The sequence below is a fragment of the Chelon labrosus genome, assembly GCF_963514085.1.
Source record: "Chelon labrosus genome assembly, chromosome: 4".
Classification (NCBI taxonomy): domain Eukaryota; kingdom Metazoa; phylum Chordata; class Actinopteri; order Mugiliformes; family Mugilidae; genus Chelon; species Chelon labrosus.
The window spans coordinates 18065689-18087372 of record NC_140340.1 but is presented as its reverse complement, the minus strand read 5'-3'; the positions used below and the strand labels follow the sequence as shown (position 1 = coordinate 18087372).

At 40.3% G+C, this 21684-nt stretch overlaps 1 protein-coding gene across 1 annotated transcript in view; it reads left to right on the top strand.

Annotated features, from left to right (window-relative positions):
* Positions 1 to 21684, top strand: part of LOC311486645 (metabotropic glutamate receptor 4-like) — a 140687-nt gene that overhangs the window by 74053 nt on the left and 44950 nt on the right. The gene's annotated exons all lie outside the window — the stretch shown is intronic.

Sequence of the window (21684 nt, the reverse complement as noted above, 5' to 3'; positions counted from 1 at the left end):
AATGTGGAGAAACAGAATTAATCAATAATCACTGTACAGTCTTCCATACATTTACTGGTAAAATGTGAAGGGATGATTGGAGCAGAAGCACCAGAGTTGTGGAGCGTAAGCCGCTCTAAAGAAGGCGGAGGCGCAGCTTGTCAGCACGCAACGCAGGCACCTGTTTGGGGCCCTGGGCTGTGGGGTGCCCCAACGGATGACAAATGGGCGGACAAATTTACACTTCTGCAGTGGGAAAGTTTCCAAGGATAGTAGAAGACCTCCCTAAGGGGCCCCCACCAGACACAACTCTGCAAACTCAGTCCTACTAAATGTGCATGAAATAGTTAAGTATGACAACGTATGCCAAACTCAAAATGGAAGAAGGTTATCTCTCTGAGAGTGAAAAAAGAAAGAAAATAAGAGGAAAGTGACACACTAAGCACAGTAGATAATAATACAGCTAACTAGATGCTGCTAGTCTAGTCCATAACTATAGCGGAGACAGATATATAATGAAATAAATAGTATCACATTATTTCATTGATTTTATATTTGACGGCTAACTACAGATAAGTTAGCTAGCAGAGCAGTGTGTCCAGCTCTGTTGTCCATGACCAAGTCTAGTGTGGAAATGTTTGCCTATGGCTCGACTAGACTCCAGAATTGCCTCTTCAAGTTGAACGTATCTCAAGTTTGAGGTGACGCCATTGAGTCGACAATCAATGGGAGCGACACATGCAGTAGACCGACATTTGATGCAAATACAGAGTTCCACAAACAGGGTTACCTAGGCAACCAGAGTGTGGGACATTCAGTGGAGCAGCCAACCGTCAGCTGGCGGCGAGCAAGTTTAGTATGGGCCCGAGTGGTGTGTTGAGACTACTGGTGAGGTTATAAGTAGGGCCGGGACTCAATTAAAAAAATTAATCTAATTAATTAGAGGCTTTGTAATTAATTAATCGAAATTAATCGCATTTTAATCGCATATAAATATTTGACCTGAGAACAGTGAGAAGTAATTTTTTTCATGTGGATTTTTAGTATACCATTGAATAATGACTAAATTTCCCATCCACGGGGCCAACCAAAGCGGTCTCATCAGCTTCTTCTTTCATGTTCACTGTGGTTTGTTGTTGTCTGAAGTAATGAACAGTGTTGCCAACTCCTCAGGAAAGGAAAGTAGCTATTGGCTGTCCTAAAAGTCGCTAGAAGTCGCTAAATGACGTCATCGGCTAATTTGCATAATTTACCTTTTGGATGTAATTGTGATGGACGCTGTATTATTAACGCACCTCCTTTATCCGGGCTTGGTATTGGCAAAATGACTCTAAAGAGACACTCTGGCACAGTAACTTACGTTTTTTTTTTTTTTTTTTTTTTTTTAGTTTTCTTAAGTTTGGTTTAGTTTCTAGCCTACAAGTCACAGGCACAGAAGAACATGAGCATTTTTTGCCATAACTACAATATTTTTAACATTTTTTGTACAAACGGTTTTTACTTGACAAAATTAACAATCTAAATGGATTATTATTTTATTATTTATTTTAGTGTGACAGTGAAGAAACATTTACATCCCGCTCTGTAAACCAGGGCGCGATCAGCGGCAGCTTTGCGCATGCGTCATTCGTTTGCAGTCTGGACGCGGTGGCGTGGTTCTCCCTCTCTGCTCTGACCGCTGCTGCGCGGGGCTACTGTGAGACTGACCGCCTGTGAGTGCTTTGGGACGGGAGAGGGGCTCACGGCAGCACCCGCTGCTTGTTGAGGACACTGGTAATGAACGCTAGTTGGTGCTCCAGTATAATCGGTCCGCCGAAACTCATCCAGTGAGAAACGTTCCGCGGTGCAAAAATAAGTGTGATTAAAATGCGTTAAAAAAAATTAACGCGTTATTTTTGTGTAATTAATTAATCTTAATTAACGCGTTAAAGTCCCGGCCCTAGTTATAAGACATTTGCTTATGACGTTAAAAACCAACAGCAGCCGTCCCTGGCAACAAATCAAAGTTCAGCTGTGTATTTCAGAAATTCTGTGATGAGTTAAAACATCAACAGACCATATGTGTGTGTTTCACCAGTTCCACCTATTTTCTCTCTCCCTCTCTCTCTAGATTTTCATTTCTAAAAATAAAAACTCAACACATTCTTACCATTAGCCAGTTCCCTATCCTTTTTTTACTGCAACATTAACACATGTAATGCAGCTTGACAGAGGGTGGCAACTATTGTGGGACGCATAACAGCATCGACAAGCACTTCAACAGCCACTCTGGGACATAACTTGGGATGTAACGAGTGACAAACTCTGTCACCCCAGTGTGATTATAGGATAAGACTACATACAGCGGCAGCTACAAGACGTCCATGGATGAGCCTTATATGATGTTGATTCTTCGTGTGCTGCCAAAAGAGCTCTGACCCACTAAAGCATTTACAAAATGTCTGAAGATGCTCCAAGGGGTCAATAAAAGATCCCCCCAAGAACACATCGAAAACTGAATGTTCACTTTATGTCTAATACACCCCAGACCTTGACGTGCTCCTTTCTTACAAGATGATCAACGTTACTTGCTTCATGTCTGAGTGGTTATATTGTTTTCCTCCATGTAAACACCCTGGACACTTTATTAAGTACACTAGTGAAAATGAATGCATTGTCATATAACAGTGCTGCACTAAATCTTAACCTCATTAGAGCTGTTGATTCAACTGTTTTTATTTTCAACTATACTTCTGAACTGTATTGTGTTGTGCTTCTAAACTCGTGTTTCTATTATTTTGGCAAACCCCATTTTAGTCAGCGGGCTGGGCTGAATAAAAGAAAGAAGTTTAACTGCATTGTTTAATTAAATGCAGTTTGACAGCACCACAAACTACATCCTCCAGACTGATCATACAGGTGAATTACCACCTTTCTGACGCTGTTTTAACATAATCTGAACATTATAACAGTCAGGAAGAAGGATTTTGTTCAGGACCGTTATATTAGAATACAGTTTTCACTGGTGTATATGTTTTTTTCATAACTAGGTTTTTACTCATACCACAGAGCGAATGTGAGAGATGGGACTAGAGTTTTTTTAAACAGCTTCCATCATAGTTGTCTTCATGTTCACTTCATAAAAGGTTAAAAAGCATGCACATGCTCTGCTAAGCATTGTTAAACACTGATGTCTGCGAACGCACTGCAGAAGTGTTGTTACTCTATTTTGATGCAGAAATATAATCTAAAAAATGCAAAACAGGTACAGGTTTTGACAGGTAATTTAAATTAAAATGGGCATCAGCATAACTAACACAATCACTTTCATCGTGATGAACGGTGGGGCCGGCTTTACAAGGGTAAAGAATACAGCGTTTATTTGTGTACAGCGCCGTGATATTTATTGACGTCTTGTGAGAAGAAAAAGCAAGTTTGAATTGTGCTGAATCGAGAATGGTGCATTTGCAGAGAAAATGTTGCTGCATGAGATTTGAGGGAAAATTATATCACTGTCGCTTTGAATTCTTTTCATCTTGCTTCTTTGATGCAAAATTGGTTTGGTGCAGCCGAGCACTTAACAACATCACAGGGTGTGTGTGAAATACTTCCCTTTCTGCACACAAAACACAGAATCCTAGAAACCTGTTTTGGGGATTGTTTTTATCAGTAAAAACAAAAACATCTTTAATGTTTAATGTCGTCTCTTACATGCGGTATTAAGATCTGAGAGTACGATGTCTATTTTGTAGAATAAGAAGATTATTTAACATAAAAAAGGACAGAGACTGATCTTAAAACCTCCAATAACCATTAAAAATATTTTGAAATAATGAATCCAGATTAGTGATCACATTTGGGGAAGGCACAGAAAGAGTCCAGCCTATATTAAGTATTACAGAATGTCATATTCTGCACTAAACCCATCTACATGAAACAAACATGGCCAGGAGCTTGTCTTATGAAACAAGAATAATGACTAGAGTTGTGCCAGCTGTAAAAAAAAAAAAAAAAAATGGATTCCCATGGAAACTTTCTGTACTGTATTCTAGATATAGCAGCTAACCTCAGCCTAGCTTCAAACCTACCAAGGCAAACTTGGGTAGGTTTGGTAGGTTAAAGCGCACAACACAGTACCAACTACACCAAATGTCTCCAGTTGGATTTTTAATCGCCTCTCTATCGTCCAACTTTTAGGTTTAATGCTAAATTCTGATGCCAGCATCCCACTGCGTTTATCAGTTCAGTGCTTTAGCTTTTGATGTTTAGCACTAAACACAATGTCCAGGTAAATCTATGGCTGTGCACTTTCACCATACAAATAAAATCTTTACTTGATGATGTTGTGAGAGCAGTTCAGAGAATCGATAAACTGATTAAAGTTAATCCTAAAGTAGGATACACCAAACCAGCAAATCAAAGAACCTCCGGCAACAAAGGCTGACTGTGACGTGCTTCACAGTCACAATGACACACCCACCCACTCGTTCACACAAACACAGACGCACACATTCACACGCCAGTGCCAAGCGCTGAGAGCAGCTCTGGGTTTAGTGTCTCGCTCAACGGACCACTAACCCTCTCGTTCGTGGACCGATCACTCTACCTACCGAGTGAGACGTAGCCGCAGATTCGCACTTGACCGCACCATGAAGTCTACAGTCAGTGGGCGGCTGCACCTGCTAGAAAGGAAATCTAGTCGCACCCGCATGTGGTAGTAGTCTGTTCTTAGTTTAAAAGGGGAAACGAGAGGAGCTACCATTAGCTGGGAGGCTAGGAATCTAGGAAGAGCTACAAACCCTCTGTGGAGTCATGTTGCTCAGTTGGTCTACAGTTTATTCATTCTAGATGATCATGTTGTTGGGTGTCGTAGTTTTGTTCACTGCTGTTTTTCACTGTTGCGTGCAGCGCCTTTTTGGCTGAACATCCAATCAACTCATCTCTCTGACCAATTACTTCTATCGCTTATTCAACATCATGAATAGCCACCAGGGCTCCGACTAGTGTGGGACGCACCGCCAAAACTAGGGCCACAGAACCTGAACCTGTAACCCAATAAACTTGGTTTAACTGGGTAATAAAAAATACAGACCGGTTTAAACATTTTTTCTGCTTTTATGCAAGTGACTAGCTTTTTTACAAAAAATCACACGCATGGCAAAAAACTGGAAACAGGCAAAGTAACAGGCTGGAAGATGGGAAAGACTACAATGCCTCATTAAAGCAAAGTCTTTCTGAAGTAGAAACACCAAGTATTGTCTAGAAGTCTAAGTAAATTTGCTTCCACTTGTGAACATTTGAGAAATTGCTCAATTCAGACACAGCGAGGCAAAAGTTTGTTCTGCCTGTCCTCTCACTGCTCTGAGCGTTATTTCCTCTCACTAATCCAGTTAAAATTAGACTCTAAAAGTAGTGAATCTGTTTCCACAGCCAAACATTTGGCTATTTGTTCATTTCAGACACATTCATGCTGTGAGGAAAAGCACCGCGCTGTCTGTTTGTCCTCCTACATACTGTCACTACTGCAGTTAAAAAAAGGAAGCCATCTTTTCAACATAAGGTCCTAGGCAGGGGAGGAGACCGGGCATGCACAGTATAAACAGAGATTGGTATTTATCTTATCCTCTGAAGTCCATCTGTTCTAAATGAAATCCATCAATTAGCTGTTGAGTTGTTTCACTTTGGACCAAAGTGGTGCACTAACTGTCTGACGACAGACCACCCTACCATCCTTGAAGCCATGCTTGAAGAATTGCTTCAAATCAACACAGTCTGAGTGCTATCATATCTCACTAAACCTGAATCAAAATCACTGTTGACCTGAATAAATTATCTCACAGTCCTGCTACTCCAGGATAACCCAGAAAATTCAAAGAGAGCCTGACTATGTTGAACTCTCTTAATGTGCCAGGTCTCCGTCTGCTGCTGGCACAATCTCTATAAAGCTCTGTTAGTGCTGGAGTGAGGGAGCTGCCAAAATGCTTTATGGGTATTCTATGCTGAAATGGATGGCTACCCTCTGTCCTGCTGGTTTATTTGCAGGCGCAGTTAAAAGCTTTTCTAAGTATGCATGCATTGTGTCAGTAATGCGGAACATATTGTAACAGACAAGGATGAAAGTTGGATTGAAGTTTTCACACATTGTCCTAATCAGCATCGACAGGACTTGGGAGTAAACCTACCAACAGTAGAGCTGTCTTTGTATATATGGGGTGATTGAGAGCAGTGCAAACCCATTCACTCATTCATTCATCTTCCGTAACCGCTTGCTTGTCCTGTGAAGGGTCAGGGGCTGGAGCCTATCCCAGCTGTCATCGGGCGAGAGGCGGGGTACACCCTGGACAGGTCTCCAGTCTATCGCGGGGCTAACACAGAGAGACAGACACCCATTCACACTCACACTCACACCTACAGCAAATTTAGAATCACCAATTAACCTAATGAGCATGTCTTTGGACAGTGGGAGGAAGCTGGAGTACCCGGAGAGAACCCACGCAGACACAGGGAGAACATGCAAACTCCACACAGAAAGGCCCAGTCGGCCTGGATTCGAACCCACCGCCTGCAGTCCAAACTGTTCTTAGCTATTCTCTTATTTTGCATTTGTTGTGATTAATGATTTTTAATAATTTTTATTAAGAAATTTACAGTTATACTTTATACTATTGTCCATCCCTGAAAATCTGTTTAATAATAATGTGTCTGAAGCACATGTTCAGAAGTCAAATTTGACAGATTCTGTGTTCTTTAATCAGTGTTGTTTAGATTCAGTGGGAACGCTGCAATTTCCATGCTTTCATGGATGAATAAATTGAGCCCTGAACCTTGAAATAAGACTGTTGGAAAAGAAATTATTAGTTACTAAATATCAGTGCAGAAATATTGATAATAGGATCATCTAACCTAAAAACACCACTGCCCAAAACCGTAATCTCAGACCTGTGAACAGTCTCAAACTCCTAAACAAGAGTAGATAGAGCTCTCAGAAGAATGGAAAGTTCCTCAACAGTTGCTAATCTTCAGAGCTGCTCTCAGTACATGAATCAGAAAAGAATAAGAACAAAACCTGGTAAACAACTCCCTCACTAGGCAGTCGCCTTTGATATATAGATAATTATAAACATACTGAAAATGAAATCAGTTTTAGCATTAGTTCTTCTCACATTTACGTCTCTCTGTTCTACAGGGACTCCACAGAGACAACAAAGTAACAAAACAAAACACCTTTTTTTTCTTTTGCTTTGCTTCTTCAACAGACTCAGATGTTTTTTTGTTTTTTTTCTACCATATGAATTCACAAATGATGTTTATATCACCTTCCCACATCAACGCGCCCGCTAAAGCTGCATTCTATAAATCAAATGAAACACTGTCGGCGTCGCATCATAAAGACGTCTTATGGGGGCGACAGGAAAACAAGTGAATCAATCAGTCAATTAGAAGATGAAAGCAGCTGCTTCCACTGTAGTGTTTTGTCAGCGTTTAATTGGTGAGGAGGTGATAATGACAAATGGACGGAGGTCATTCATCTCCTGCAGCCGCGACTTTCTTTAAGAAAGACACAGTTGTTGGTTTGGTCCCAGGGGAAAGGAGCCGGAGAGAGACCTGAGGATTGAAGAGTCTTTGAGAAAGGGCTGTTGGCATATTATTCAGCCATTTTTTTAAAACACTTTACTGCACACTCAACTCCTGAGGTGTGCTCTTATTACGCCTCCGTGCCAACATCAGCTGCTGCTGGAGGGATGTCTTGTCCGTCGACCCCAATTTTTAAGGGGCGTAAGCTTCGGAAGTGACTGGCATCGATTTGGTGACAAGAGAAGATGAAATGTTAAGGCAGTTTAACAAAAAAAAACCTCGGCGGTGCAAAGTCGCTGTTTACCAAACAGAGCTAATCGCAACTTTGACCATAGGAGCATCTGATATGGTTTATTGTCATAAGACGCAAGCACAGACCACAGATCGCAAGGAAGGTGCATCCACAACGATGAGCAGAGCAAGCTGGGAAACATAAGGTACGGGAAATATATATATATAAGAGTGTTACCTAGGCAACCAGAGCCTGAAACATCCACTAGCAACCAATGAGAGGTACAAAGCGATGGGCGACAAGCAAATGGTTTTATATGTGGACGGCTTTTAGATCTGATTAGAGTTTGGTGGTCAAAGGTCATTGTGACCATATCAATTTTGCCATAACTCGAGAACTGTTAAAAAAATAATCACACAATTATCTAGTAGGATTCCACTCTCTTCACTTTCCATCTTGAAACACACAGAGTGCTTCCTGTTTCTCTGGCAGATCACCACAAACTCATTGATTTTGTTGAGCTTCATGTCATTGTTGTTGCACCTTCGGACAAAGATCTCTGTCGGTCCTCTGTAAATACAGTGTCTGAGTGAAGATGGCATGTTTCTCGCATACAGCTATTTGTTGGAATTAGTACAACATTAACTTTCATTTGGCCAAAGAATATACTTAATGCCTTTCATTAACTTCTCTGCCTATATTATATGAGTCTGGGCGGACATGGATGTAAAGCTCAACTTGTCTATTTAATAAAGTAATACAACCTCAAGGCAGTAATTCTAGCGTTTCACCGCTTTTCAGAGTTTTTACTACAATATATCTCCAGGTCTGCATATATTATGCATAACAGAATGCTTGATTTGATTTCTACCACCCTGTCTAATGAACAGGCAAAAAGGGCTTGTTTGTCGACCACATTTTTGTCCATATCTCTGCAGTTGAGATTGTGTGTCTCTGTTATCTCTCAGGCCTGGCAGCTTAAGGGCTTGGATTTTCCTCCTTGGTAGCTCCTGTGCTCCCAGGCAACAGGTCCTTCTAATGATGGGAAATTATGCTTGTGGCATGTCAATTATGGAGGAGAAATACTCCCGAGCAGCTGTGTATCATTTCTGGAGGCTCAGCGTTTCTCTCATAAGAGGTTTTCTGTGCTACTGCAGGTCCCTCCCCACTCGCAGCACCTCTCACAATTGCGCCAATGAAATATTAAGCATGAAATACTGTGGCCAATGTATTCCGAATTCACTCTACACAAACTACTTTTCAATGAAACAACAAATTGCTCTTCTATGCTGCGAGGAGACAATTTGACAAGGCAGGAAAGACAAACCAGTGTTGCCAAATTTGTGAGTGAGCCATGTGCGATCCAGTAGAGCAGATTTATAAAGCACCAGCGGCCTGTGAAGACCTATTACCTAATCATTGTCAGCCTGTCACTCCAGATGAACTCCTCTCCACAGAAACACAGAGAAGAGCAGTAAAGTGAAATTCCTAAACAGTGGGCGCCTGCTGTTCGGCAGACTCCTCCATATGGCGCCATGATTTTTTTTTTTTTTTCTCTCTCTTTTTAATTAACGCCTTTTGAAGGTAAGCAGTGGTCCCTTTTTGCACAGGACAAGTCAGAGGTGTGAAAAACACACAATCTCTGGAGGACTCCCAGGGTGTCCAGACAGTATTAACAGGAACAGGTCAGTCGTCTGAAGCTCTCACTTTGAATAATGAGCAATGAGGGCTCAAAAATGTTGGTTACTACCACTGTAACACACGTTGATTTTGATGAATATGTTTAGTCAAAGCAGCATTCAGTGAATAATCTTTTGATCTCCACAGGAAGCTGAACATTTGACGTACTGTTTTCGTGCCTTATAAAGCTGACCTTTGTAGCAACAGTCAATATGGAGCAACACTGCCATTCATGTGGAGACGTGTCCAGGTTAATACTAATACTGAATGTTCCACTCTGTCCTTTAGCTAGCTGTTAGATTCTCACCACAACAATAAGGTGAAAGGCACTAAAATTCTCTGTAGAGCTGACGGGAACAGGTCATTTATTTAACAGAGGTTACACTACTTCTGATTTTTTTTATATGACTATGAATATATGTGATAAAACTTGAGTCAATGCTGACTAGTTGCTGGTGACGTCACTAAAAAAAAAAACGTAGTAGAAAGTAACAATGAAATCTATTTTCTTCTTGACCTGAATACATATTCTGAGAACAGACAGGACCTGTACGCTGCAGCTATGTATAGCCTGTATATAAACAGGCTGCAACTCAGCACCGTCGGGAGAATGAAGTTGTTAACTGACCGAGAGGATTTGGACCGTTCCTCTGCTAGCGTTAGCGGATGCCTTTTCAGATGAGTGTGTAATAACAACAACATTTGTTGTATTTCAGGACTGTCTTAGATATTTTGCATGTCATGGTAGAATGGGCTTCACACCTGTTTTGAGAAATAAAATATTACTACTTGGTATATCAAAATGTCAGATAGATATTCCGTACAGTGAAACATCCAAATGAAGCAACAGTAAGCAAAACACATTCTTTCATGGAGGGTGACATTAACCCGTTAAAATATAATTTTTTAAAGTAATGACAGTCATAATCAAAGGTTTCATTGTCCCTGTTCTGTTCCTCCTCTTGGTATTAGGAGCGATTTGCATTGGAAGGCACTGGACTGCGCTGTCATTTTTCAGGGTATCGCTGCTGTTGCCAAAGCATGCTTGAAAATGCAGTCAATTTGGTGGCAGTGAACTATGACACCATTACAAAGTCAATTAGGTAGGCTACAGTCTGAAGCACTCCTGTTCTTAGGGCACAGTGTGTGGAATCAGCTCTGCCCGAGGCCTTTCTGGACTGTAGTCATAAAAAAGAGGTCAGGCAAAAGTCAATTGTTTTGATTGAAACTGCTGCCCTTACTTAAGAGGAGAGGTGGAAAATAACATAGAAGCTTTTATGCAGCCGTGCAGTTATTTATTTTTTCTTTGGGACTTTGAGAGAGGGATTGTGTCGATCCATCTGTTAATGGTATATCTGTGATTAAATATCGAAAGTGCCGACTGGGTTGGTCTGATGGAAGTTTCTGTAATTAAATTAACTTTTTTTTTTTCTTTTGTCTCCACTATCGTGGCTGGAGGCGTTATATTTTCCCATACTTGTGAATGGAATATCTCAGACATGCCTTAGGGCATTTTTTAACAATTTGGCACAGACGTTTAATTGGATTAAAGAATAGAACAGAATTATATCCTTATTGATCCCTCGTGGGGATATTCTTTCTATGCATTTGGCCCGTCCATTTGTTCACACAGTAGTGGACTGCCACTTGAGAAACACCAGGGGAAGGGGATGATCTGATTAGAATTTGGTGGTCAAAGGTCTTCGAGTTACACAAATTATGACAACATTTCACTCAAATAGGAGTTCGCTCTCCTTACATCTCCTTAAATTGGACAGGATGCGTCCTGTTTTTGTGGTGATCCACAAGGTGGTAGGTGATATTGAGCATAGTCGTTGACGTTGCACCATATGACCTTTCTACAATACATTTTAATTTAGTGATAGCTTCCAATTCGTCAAAAAAAAACTTAAAAAGCTTTCATGAAATCCCTTCTTCACTACATATATAGGTCTATGGACTCCAACTTGACTGGTTGGTAGAGGCAATCGACCGCGAGGCAGTAATTCTATTTTTTTTAAACCAAAATGTGATATGGCAGGCACCACCTCCATCCAATGTTGCTCAAACGTTGAGAGATGATTCACTGTGACACTGTGCTCTGGTGTTGAAAAACATTACGGTGATTAGCTTGATGGAAGCGATACTAACTAAAGGTCAAAATTTCAAGTAGACAGGTTTAGACTCCTCCATCATGGCCTCGTTCCAGGCAAAAGAATATGGTCTTTTTAGTTCATCTTCAGCTTCCTCCATAATTGCTTTATAATAGCTTCCTCTATAATTTGTCTGTTAATACAGACGATTATTAATTTCAGTTTCAGAGAAAGTCAGAGCAGACAGAAAGCAGTTTTGTTCTGAAGTGCTGTTACTGGCTAGAGTTGTCAAAATGTCCCATTCATCCAAACACCGTGGATGGAGGCAGGGCTGTGTTTTATTGTTTGCCAATGTAGCATTAAGAAAGGAAACAAAGGAATTCGACATTTGATTTATATTTTGACATTTTAGTGCAGACTGCAGCGGAGCACAAACTCAAAACAAAATGGAAATGTGGCACTTTTAATATACATTTATTATTGGGGATATGGAGAACTGTCTGAACTCGCATGGCATTATGATTCAGCGTTGTTTGAAAAAGCCCTATGAACTGACATCTAATACATTTTTTGAGGCCAAATGTGTCTAAAAACCCAGACGTAGTAAATATTATGGCATGCGTCTAAGCATCACAAGTGGAGCTGCTTGTGTTTGGGCAATGAGCAACAAGGTGTAGTCAATAAAAAAAAAATAGTTTGCATTATTATAATGCACCGTTAAACTGGACATTTTGGGTTTAAATAACAAATGTGAAGCAGTAGCTTTGTGTTTCTAACTTTTAAAAATAGGAAGATATCTTAGGACGTGACTTTGAGGCTGAAAATGGTAAATCGCTCAGCCGACTTTTGTTACCGCCACCTGGTTGCACTCACACTGGATCATGAATTAATTTCAGTTGGTTTGTAAAGCGGATCTTGAGTTTAGTTTTATAAAAGCAAAGCGACAAGAATCCATCCAATGAGAGACAAAGCTCAAATCTGAAAACATCTACTATTCTTTTAGCCTTTGACAATTTTCACACAGACGTGAAAAGGCGTGAACCCACTTGTCCTCTCTCCTTTGTACTTCAGCAAATTACAGTAGTTATTCCAGGAAATATATATATTTTTTTCCCAAGTCTCACAGCGGTTTCTAATTCATTAAAATTAAGCACTCTTAAGGAAAACCACCCCCTGTGACGTATGTAAAAGCAGCGAGTGAAAAGGGTATGCTGGAAGCTTGATGGTTGCTCTTTGTGTTTTCTTTGGGCAGTGTAACAGCTTTTAATAATAATAATAATATTCATTCATTCATTTTCTATACCCAGTTATTCCTGTTAAGGGTCGCGGGGGTCTGCTGGAGCCTATCCCAGCTGTCATCGGGTGAGAGGCAGGGGTACACCCTGGACAGGTCGCCAGTCCATCGCGGGGCTAACACAGAGAGACAGACAACCATTCACACTCACTCACGGGCAATTTAGAATCACCAATTAACCTAAGGAGCATGTCTTTGGACGGTGGGAGGAAGCCGGAGTACCCGGAGAGAACCCACGCAGACACAGGGAGAACATGCAAACTCCACACAGAAAGGCCAGCCGGCCCATGGATTCGAACCGGTGACCTTCTTGCTGTGAGGCATCAGTGCTAACCACCTCTCCACTGTGCCGCCAATAATAATAATAATAATAATAATAATAATAATAATAATAATAATAATAATAATAATAATAATCATCTTTATTTGTATAGCACTTTTCAAATCAACATTACAAAGTGCGTCACAAAAACATTAAAAACTAATTTGCAGTTTGACAACAGGCACATACAATGGAATTGCATATAAACATTACACCACATGAGGAAACTTAAGCATGCATTTTTAAATGGTAAATATATTACATGTCACCTTTCTACCTGTTGGTACTCAAAGTGCTGTACAGTTACAGTGATACATGTACCCATTACCTCCCACTAGCACACATACATTCACCCACCAGTCTCAAGCACTGGGAGCAAGTCGGGGTTTAGTGTTTTGCCCATAGACTGTATATAAATATGGACAATGTGTCCACACTTCCTGGCATTGGCCAAACTGACATTTTTTTTGAGGGGATACAGGCAGCGCCATCTTGTGACTTTGGAGCAAGAATCTATGCAGTACGGTCTGAAGCCACGCCGCGTTAGCAATGACCCGCCCACACTATCCCTCCATAGACTCACTCATGTTTTCGTTTATTTAACACTGCGCTCTGCTCTATCTCCACCAGTTACAGGGAAATGCTTTGTTGGCTGTACTTATTTAATTATTTTTATCCAACTTTCACTGCCCTACCGGACAGCTTCATGGAGCGGTTGGCATGGCAACTTGTAGTCTTCACGGTGTCACGTCCTCTGTCTGTAGGGTCAAATAACTAACTAAAAGTCAGAAAAATGGACACTTGAACATGCACCACTCAATGCATGCTACATGCACATGCATGGAGTCTTACCTAAAATGACTGAAAAAAAATGTATTTGATGTAAACTGGAGCTTATGATCTATACTGCAGCCAGCCACCAGGGGGAGCTCTGCTTGCTTTGGCTTCACTTTTGAGGGGCTGCTCCACATCCATCTTTATACAGTCTATGTTTTCGCCATGTTGCTTGTACTAGGGATCGCACTGATAGCCCTGTGGTTTGTGGACAACCCACTCAACCTATGTTAGGTTAGGTTTTGGGCTTAAGACAGGTACATGGTCCTAACATGTCGAAACCACGAAATGCATAGCGATGACTAGATGCCTCACTCATGAGCTAGCATATGACATCAGGCTTCAAGCTGTCACAGATCGCAAACAGAAAACTAAAACCCAAAACCCTCCATAGACTTGAGAAAATCTATCTGCATGATCAGGTGATAATTGTTATGGGTTTACATAAAACTGATTAGAAAGAAAAATGCTTATTGGAGCTTTTAGTATCTTGAAAATAAGTCATCTGATACCATGTATAAAGTATGGAGGTTATCTACGGGAAAAGTGTGAGACAGTGCACGTACTAAGTGGTCTCTTTAAAAGAATTCCTGGTTTTGAGCCTGCATCCAGATTTTTGCCAGGAACTAATTACTTGCTGCTTGGCCTTTGGCAGAAGTCTCCACCAAGTTTCACTGAAATCTGTAAATAATAATAAACCCAGCCAACAAACAAACAGGGCCGAAAACCTTCCTGGCAGAGGTAAAAATGACTAAATCTGAAATTGATTTTTAGTTGATTTATTTCTGGGTTGTAGTGTTCTTCAAAGAAGCTGTGGCTCTGACACGGACTCAAACGCCAGAGCCAAATAAAGACACATATTGTCTGATATATTATTTTAAATATCACAGAGAGTGTGCGTGGATACGTATTTCAAACTTTACAGAAAGACGAATTAAATGCACAGCACGTTATTCTGCATTTCACCATATTTCTGAAACTGTACTCTCTAAGTATATATTTTTTGCTCAGTTGTCCATCTTCTCCACATATCCTTTTACAGCAGAGTTCACACATCATCGACTGAAATGAAAGTGGTTATTTCAATTTGTGCATGACTGGTATTTTGAATGGTATATGTGCTCTCACTCGATTTAACACAATATTTCAAGCCAAAGTCTGAGTTCAGCCATCGTTGCACACTTAAGGGCGCACAACAATTGAAGGAGCCCTTTAAAGTCACAAGTACGCGTAAGAAAAAGAAAAAAGGAAATGTGTTCCACGTGTTAATTTTTTACTTGAGCGGCTCCACAGGCTAAACACACAAAAAGACATGTGTGGCGAACAAATAACAGGGGCAAGATGTACAATTAGGAAAGTCAGCAGAGCAGAGAAACAACAAATTGCATTTTCAGAACTAATACTATTGTATTTCATTGGTTTAATTGAACATGAACTGAGCATGGTCACGTTATAACAGGCTACAGTATACAACAAGCCACACTGGTTGAGCTTGCAGTGGGAAATGTGATCCTCTAATTTTTGTCTGGTATGTCAGACACACACACGCACACACAGAGAAGGAGAAGTTAAAGTTGCATAGCGCACACTTGGCAAAAAAAAGAGAATAATTTGCAAAGAGATTATTTCAAATCTCCTCACATATCCACAAAAACAAGCTCCCGACGCAAAGCCAGCCCACAGCAAACCTCGAAGATTTGTCTTTGTATTGTAAATTCAGCGGGAAGGTAAAGTCATCACACGCAAAGTTATCTTCTGGCATCAAGCTCTGTTTCTCAGGATCCGGCTTTCCTCTTTGAATACGTTGACAGTTCAGTACTTAAACTCCTCCGTGAACTTTTCTGAACTTCTCTGCATTTCACATTTCATTTGAAGAACCTTAGTGCAGCTCCTGAGAACATTAATATGGTGCATAGTTCACATATGTCCTCACATATATCCTTTTAAATGTCACTATCTATGATACGTTTAAGCTCTAAATACAGTGCTAACCTCCATTACTTGACCACAGACTGATCATTATTGGTTATTTACGTCTATTTACATTCATTGCAAGGGCATCTGTGTCTTCTCCTGTGTGCGTTATTTTCATGGAATAACTTCAGTCACTGACAAAGAGCTTTTCACATAATGTATTCAAATTAGAGCACAGCGCAGATTTGCTGTCGTTTGCAGCGGAATTAAAGAGCAGTTGTTTTTTATAGGACTGCCGCAAGGTTAGCGAGCTCGCCGCTGTTTTTCCCGAGTTCTTACCAAAGCAGGAAATTACAGTATGCTTTACCTCAAATTAAAGCCATGACATGGGAAATGGGCTGTTGCTAATGTAAAATTTCTGTTTAAGTAGGAAGCCTCTATCAGCTCATTTGTTCTTAAGATGCAGTCCAGGATCCTTCTGCCGTTCCTTACTGCTCACGGTATTAGAAGACAAGGAGCTGAACCCATGCAGTTTACTGTATATCACACAGAAGATATATATAGATGTATAATGATACTGTCGCATTGTGTTTTGTCATCAGTCTTTTTCTTAGTAGTCTGGTGCTATATTTTAATGAATAAGCATGGTAAATATTAGTAATCTCACATATTCAAGAGTGCAGCTGCCCCCTTGAACGCCACAATAATTACCCTCCAGCAACAAATGAAAATCACCACAATCATTACCTGTCTCTCACACATAGTGCATCATCGTCATACTCTAAAACCTACAAGAGCTCAGAGTAGGGATTTTACTAGTTAGACATCTAAACTTAGCCAGATAGTTCCACACTTGGTCGTCTGATGGGGATCTTCCTTTTGGTGCGTATCCTCAAATATTCTGTTTATTTCAGGTAAACCATTATTATATTTGTGCGATAGTCTTGCCACAATATACACATTAGCCTCTAATCATTAGCTGTTGGAACCTGTTTAGCGTTTATTTTTGTGCAAAAACCAAGAAAATTCAGCGTCATTTACAATCCATATTTAACAATCCATCATGATTTGAATGTACTTTTATCATATTAAATTAAGTTTTCCATGTGCAACACAAACACAAACGTGCAGTAACGTTTCAGACCCACACGCAATACAGGTCATATCACATGATCAAACTGTCCCTGTTGCATTTGATATAAGATGTGGCGTAAGATGTCCTATACTAAAAATGTATCCTTGCTCTGGTTTGATTTATATACTGTAAAGCCTTAGATGGTAAAAAAACAAAACAAAACAAAAAAAATGTGGGAATCAAATCAGTAAAACCATTGTCTCTAAAAGTAAAAACAATGAGCTAAAAGACAGTAAAATGGGACAGGAAATGTCTTCACGATTTCACGAACAACATACGTATAACATCAAAAATAAATCTCTAAGTAAATAAAACACAGACTGATTAAGACATATAGCACGTGTGTGCTAAAAAGAAACACTGGAAATTGAGAAAACACGAGCGAAATACAGCCGTACGTGAGTTAACATTGTTTATGCCAGTGTTCACATTCAGTTTTTATGAATGAGATGCTCCTATAGATATCATCTGCACATTTGCTAGAGATATCCCTTTTCGTTCACTAGTTTTTAGTTCAGCAAAACTTCTTTTGTCCTGTGACTTATGTTTTTGTGCATGGCTAAAGGTACATTATTGAGTCTTACATATTTAGTTTTTATTGTATTGTTCAAGTAGTGAAGGATCTCTCCTCATTTTATGTGAAGCAGCAGGTTTCTCTGCCTCTGATAGCTTTAAAATATATATATATATATACATATATATATATATATATCCACTGCTAAAGAGATTGCACGGAGGAGAAACAACTCATAAAACTTAACAAGCAAGCCTCACTAAAGTTGTTTTTGGTAGCCTGATCCTCAAATACGACTTCATTTAATCATTAGGATATTGGGTTTGATTGGAGTGGTTTATTATAGTTGGCATTTTTACGCCTTTCTCTCTTTGTACTCTGGTCATGTGCAATGGAAGATGCACAGAGGCGGCGTCTTTTAAAATACATTCACAGAGATGAAAAATGTGGCGTGCTTGTTCATAATGTGGAAAGTCGGAATTATGGGCCAACATAGCAAATATCGCATGGTGCATCCACTCTCTGCAGTTGCAAAGCTATATTAAATTGTGCTTCTCTGGGGATCATGTACTATAAGGAGAAATAAACTGCTCCACTGCCTGATTGACTAACTGACTCAAATACGGATTATGATGAGTTTGTGCCGTTAAAAACATAAATCAGTTCACATTTTGACAGTTTTGCACGTCCTCCTCTCTTTATGAATGTCTTCCCTCTACAGTCTAAATCCAATTCTTGGTTTATTCGTTCATGGAGCAAACAAAGTGTCGTGTCTGCTTTGTGCTGCTGTGACATATTTGATTTGTGATCGTCAAATAACAAGCGTTCACATAATTCAGATATAGAAATATGCATTTTTTTGTAGATGTCTTCACATTTTGATGATTTATACAGTTGTGCTGATCTTACATACAGCGTCTGTACACGTCTGCCTTTATCTGGGAGGCATCCCATTATAAATAACCTAAAGAGAAGAGCAGGAGAAGGCGGCTTAGAAATTGTGACAAAGATGGACTGCACGGCTGTGGCTAGACTGCAGCAGCTAGTTGTCACTATTAGCTTCCATTAATTTCGGTGACGACATTGTTGAGATAACCCTGTGATAATCCTCTTCTGTGGCATGTGAGAAACGTCAGCGACGCGTGGTTTGAATGCTTCTCATTTATCTGCGTCCATCCATTCAAGTAAGCACCCAAAATGACCGAAAATGGGGCCTGTTTGAGCCAAGCAGACAAGTGGGTCATCACACACAAATGGCTGAAGTGATGAAACGCTCTCATGACTGCAGTCAAGACGCACAATCCCTGCAGCAGTCTGCCATGAACTAAAAGATGATCTGAGGCGTGAAGATGGCTTAAAGTGGGATTTTTTAGGGGTATCACACATCACTTCAAGGTTCAAACACGCAACGCTCTCCATAAGCCATTTCCTCCTCTGGATTACTGCACAATTTTGTGATTGGTTCAGTGATTCGTGTGGTCAAGGACAGCTGTTTCCCACAGTTGTAGGGAAGACTGATTAAATAAAACTTTACTTAGCAGGATGAAGAGTGTCGGCCGAGCTGGTGCACTGATCTCAACATATTTGATAGCTCTGGCTATTTAAATACCAAAACCAATTCGTCTTCACTGTTCTTAATACAGTTTCCAAAAGCAACACGGTGCAACTCGTTCTGTATGCCACTGTTTTAGAGCTGCACTTGTCCGTTTTGGCCTTGGAAAACTTGGGATTTTGCCATCGTCAGAAACCACTGTAGAGTTTGCCAGGTCAGAAGTACGTACGTCTCCAAAAAGCACCTCCATCCTCAAACTATGCTAGACAGCGATAAGAAACATTTCATGTAGGCTGCTACAAAAGGCTTCAGACTTTGGAATCTGTATCAGGAGCCTCAAACAATCTGCAATTTGCATCTTTACAGTTATTTTCTTCTCCATCTTCTTTTATATTTCTTGAGGTTCGGAAGCAAATAGGTGCACAAACATCAATTTCAGTTACTAGTCAATCACTTCAGATAGCGAAACAAACCATCTGGATTTCATAATGGGGCTTCAACTGATGAGACTGAGAAAAAAATCCTTCAACCAATCAGAGCAACATATTACTTGACATATCCTTCTCAACAAATGCCTCTATCACTCTTATTTGTTCGTCCTTTGCTGTCAATATCTCTTACAACCGACGCAATAGCACAATCAAAACTTATCAAATCCTTAAAGGCAGCCATTTTGTTGTAATGATCTGACTGGCCCGGCAGATCTTTACCCGGCATAATGACTTCTAAAAGTAGCAACTCGAGACTGAAATTCCTCCACCAAACGTTTACTTAGCTATATTTCTTAGTAACATATGTATCCTTGCTGTTGTTTTTTCTTCGGCACTTCACTTAAAAGTCTCAAAAGGCTCAAAACACAGTAAATGATGCTCCATCATATTCATCCATGCTAAAAATAATTTTTCTAGTGACCACTGCTGTGAGTACAAGTTTCAAACTGTGTGAAGAAGTGGTGCAGTGTGTCCCTCTTGGTGTGAGAACTGATTCAATAGGTCTGAGATTTATTGTTCAATTTTCAGGATGAAGTAAAAGCCTTTTTATTGGAGCTGTGCAACGCATTGCAAGGGGGAGCAAACAAGAAAACTTCCGAAAACCTAACATCCCTACACAGCTCAAATTAAAGAACAGTGTTTCAGCCTAGTTTCTCCTCCTTCTGATGTAGTGGCAACAAAATGACGAGGCACAGGCGAGGGTTACACTTTAAAAGCTTTTGTGCTTGGTTGTGGCTATGAAGGATCCAGATATAATGCTGCCTTGGTTCTATTGCAATCATTTTTTCCCCATATTTTGTCAAAACCGATGCTAAGAGGAAAGAGATCAAACAAAATCTGCGTGTACGCTAAGTTATGCTGGGAAAGAGAAACGAAAATGGTGTGCTGTGTTGAGAACCTTTGTCAGAAACCAAAACTTGTCTGTCGGAGCAGATTTTTGGCTGTTAAAATTAAAAATCTCTTCACGTCTGAGAACGACGTCGGAAATTTCCAGACTTTCTCAAACTTAGCGAGGCTCAGTGAGGCTCGCGTTCCAAGATTGAGACAGTTCCGTTCAACACAGGAAGTCCTGTCTCAGACTTCCAAACTTTCTTGGAAACGGAAATCAGGACAGATTTAGCCGCCCCCTCGTTGAGCTCTGCGACAGCAGCAGACGACCAGGCCAGGGGAGTCTAGACTACAACCTTTTATTTATCCTTTATCTGCCGTTTCTGTAGTCCCACTGAGATACAATATCTCTCCTACCAGGGAGCCCTGGTAAAGCCGTTCTAAGCCATTTCATTTTTGCTGTGTGAGATTTGTGCGCCAGGTTAAGTGTGTAGGTGTATAATGAATACACGAGTCAGGCAGTTGTGAGGAATGAGTAACTTTAATTAATATTCAGTTAATAGTTCAGTAATTTCCTGCGGTTTTACAACTCATGCTGGTTGTTACCTCAGCTTGCTTGCCAAAGAGTGCTTTAAATGCTTAATCCCCCCTCACTGTGAACTGCAGTGCGATAGGTACAGTATATATCTGTGTGCAGCATGTTCAAAGCCAATGCTTTAGCAGTGCCCCTGCTGTCCTCGGAGCTTCTGAAAGCTCTGAAACAACTGTTCAGACAAACATACCACTCTGAGCCTCTCTAAATCTCACCAAAGAAATCCTGCTGGAGAAGTGCAGGAAAACTTGCTTCTGTGGCATTCATAATGTTTATCATTTTGTGTTTGTGCGTGTAGTTTTTACTTAATCTGTGTTGTACAGTACGTAACTTCCTATGATATAATATATATGTTATCTTTCAGTACTTTATTGCAGTACACCAGACACGGAAACAGAGTAACCTTTCTGGCAAACGTAGAGAAACTAAAGAATCACATAAATGCTCTTTATGTACTGTGTCAACCTCATACTTAATACCACACAGTCACATCATCCCCTGTCCAACAGATATGTTCCAAATGAGAGCAATCAAACCACCATACTGTAGAGGGGAAAACGTTTTGTCAAAGACAACTCCTTAGTTCCTCTCTCTCAGTATTTAATGTTCTACTGGTCCAACTACAACATCTCATCTTAGTTTCGGTTCTGGCTTCACTGCATGTAAGACA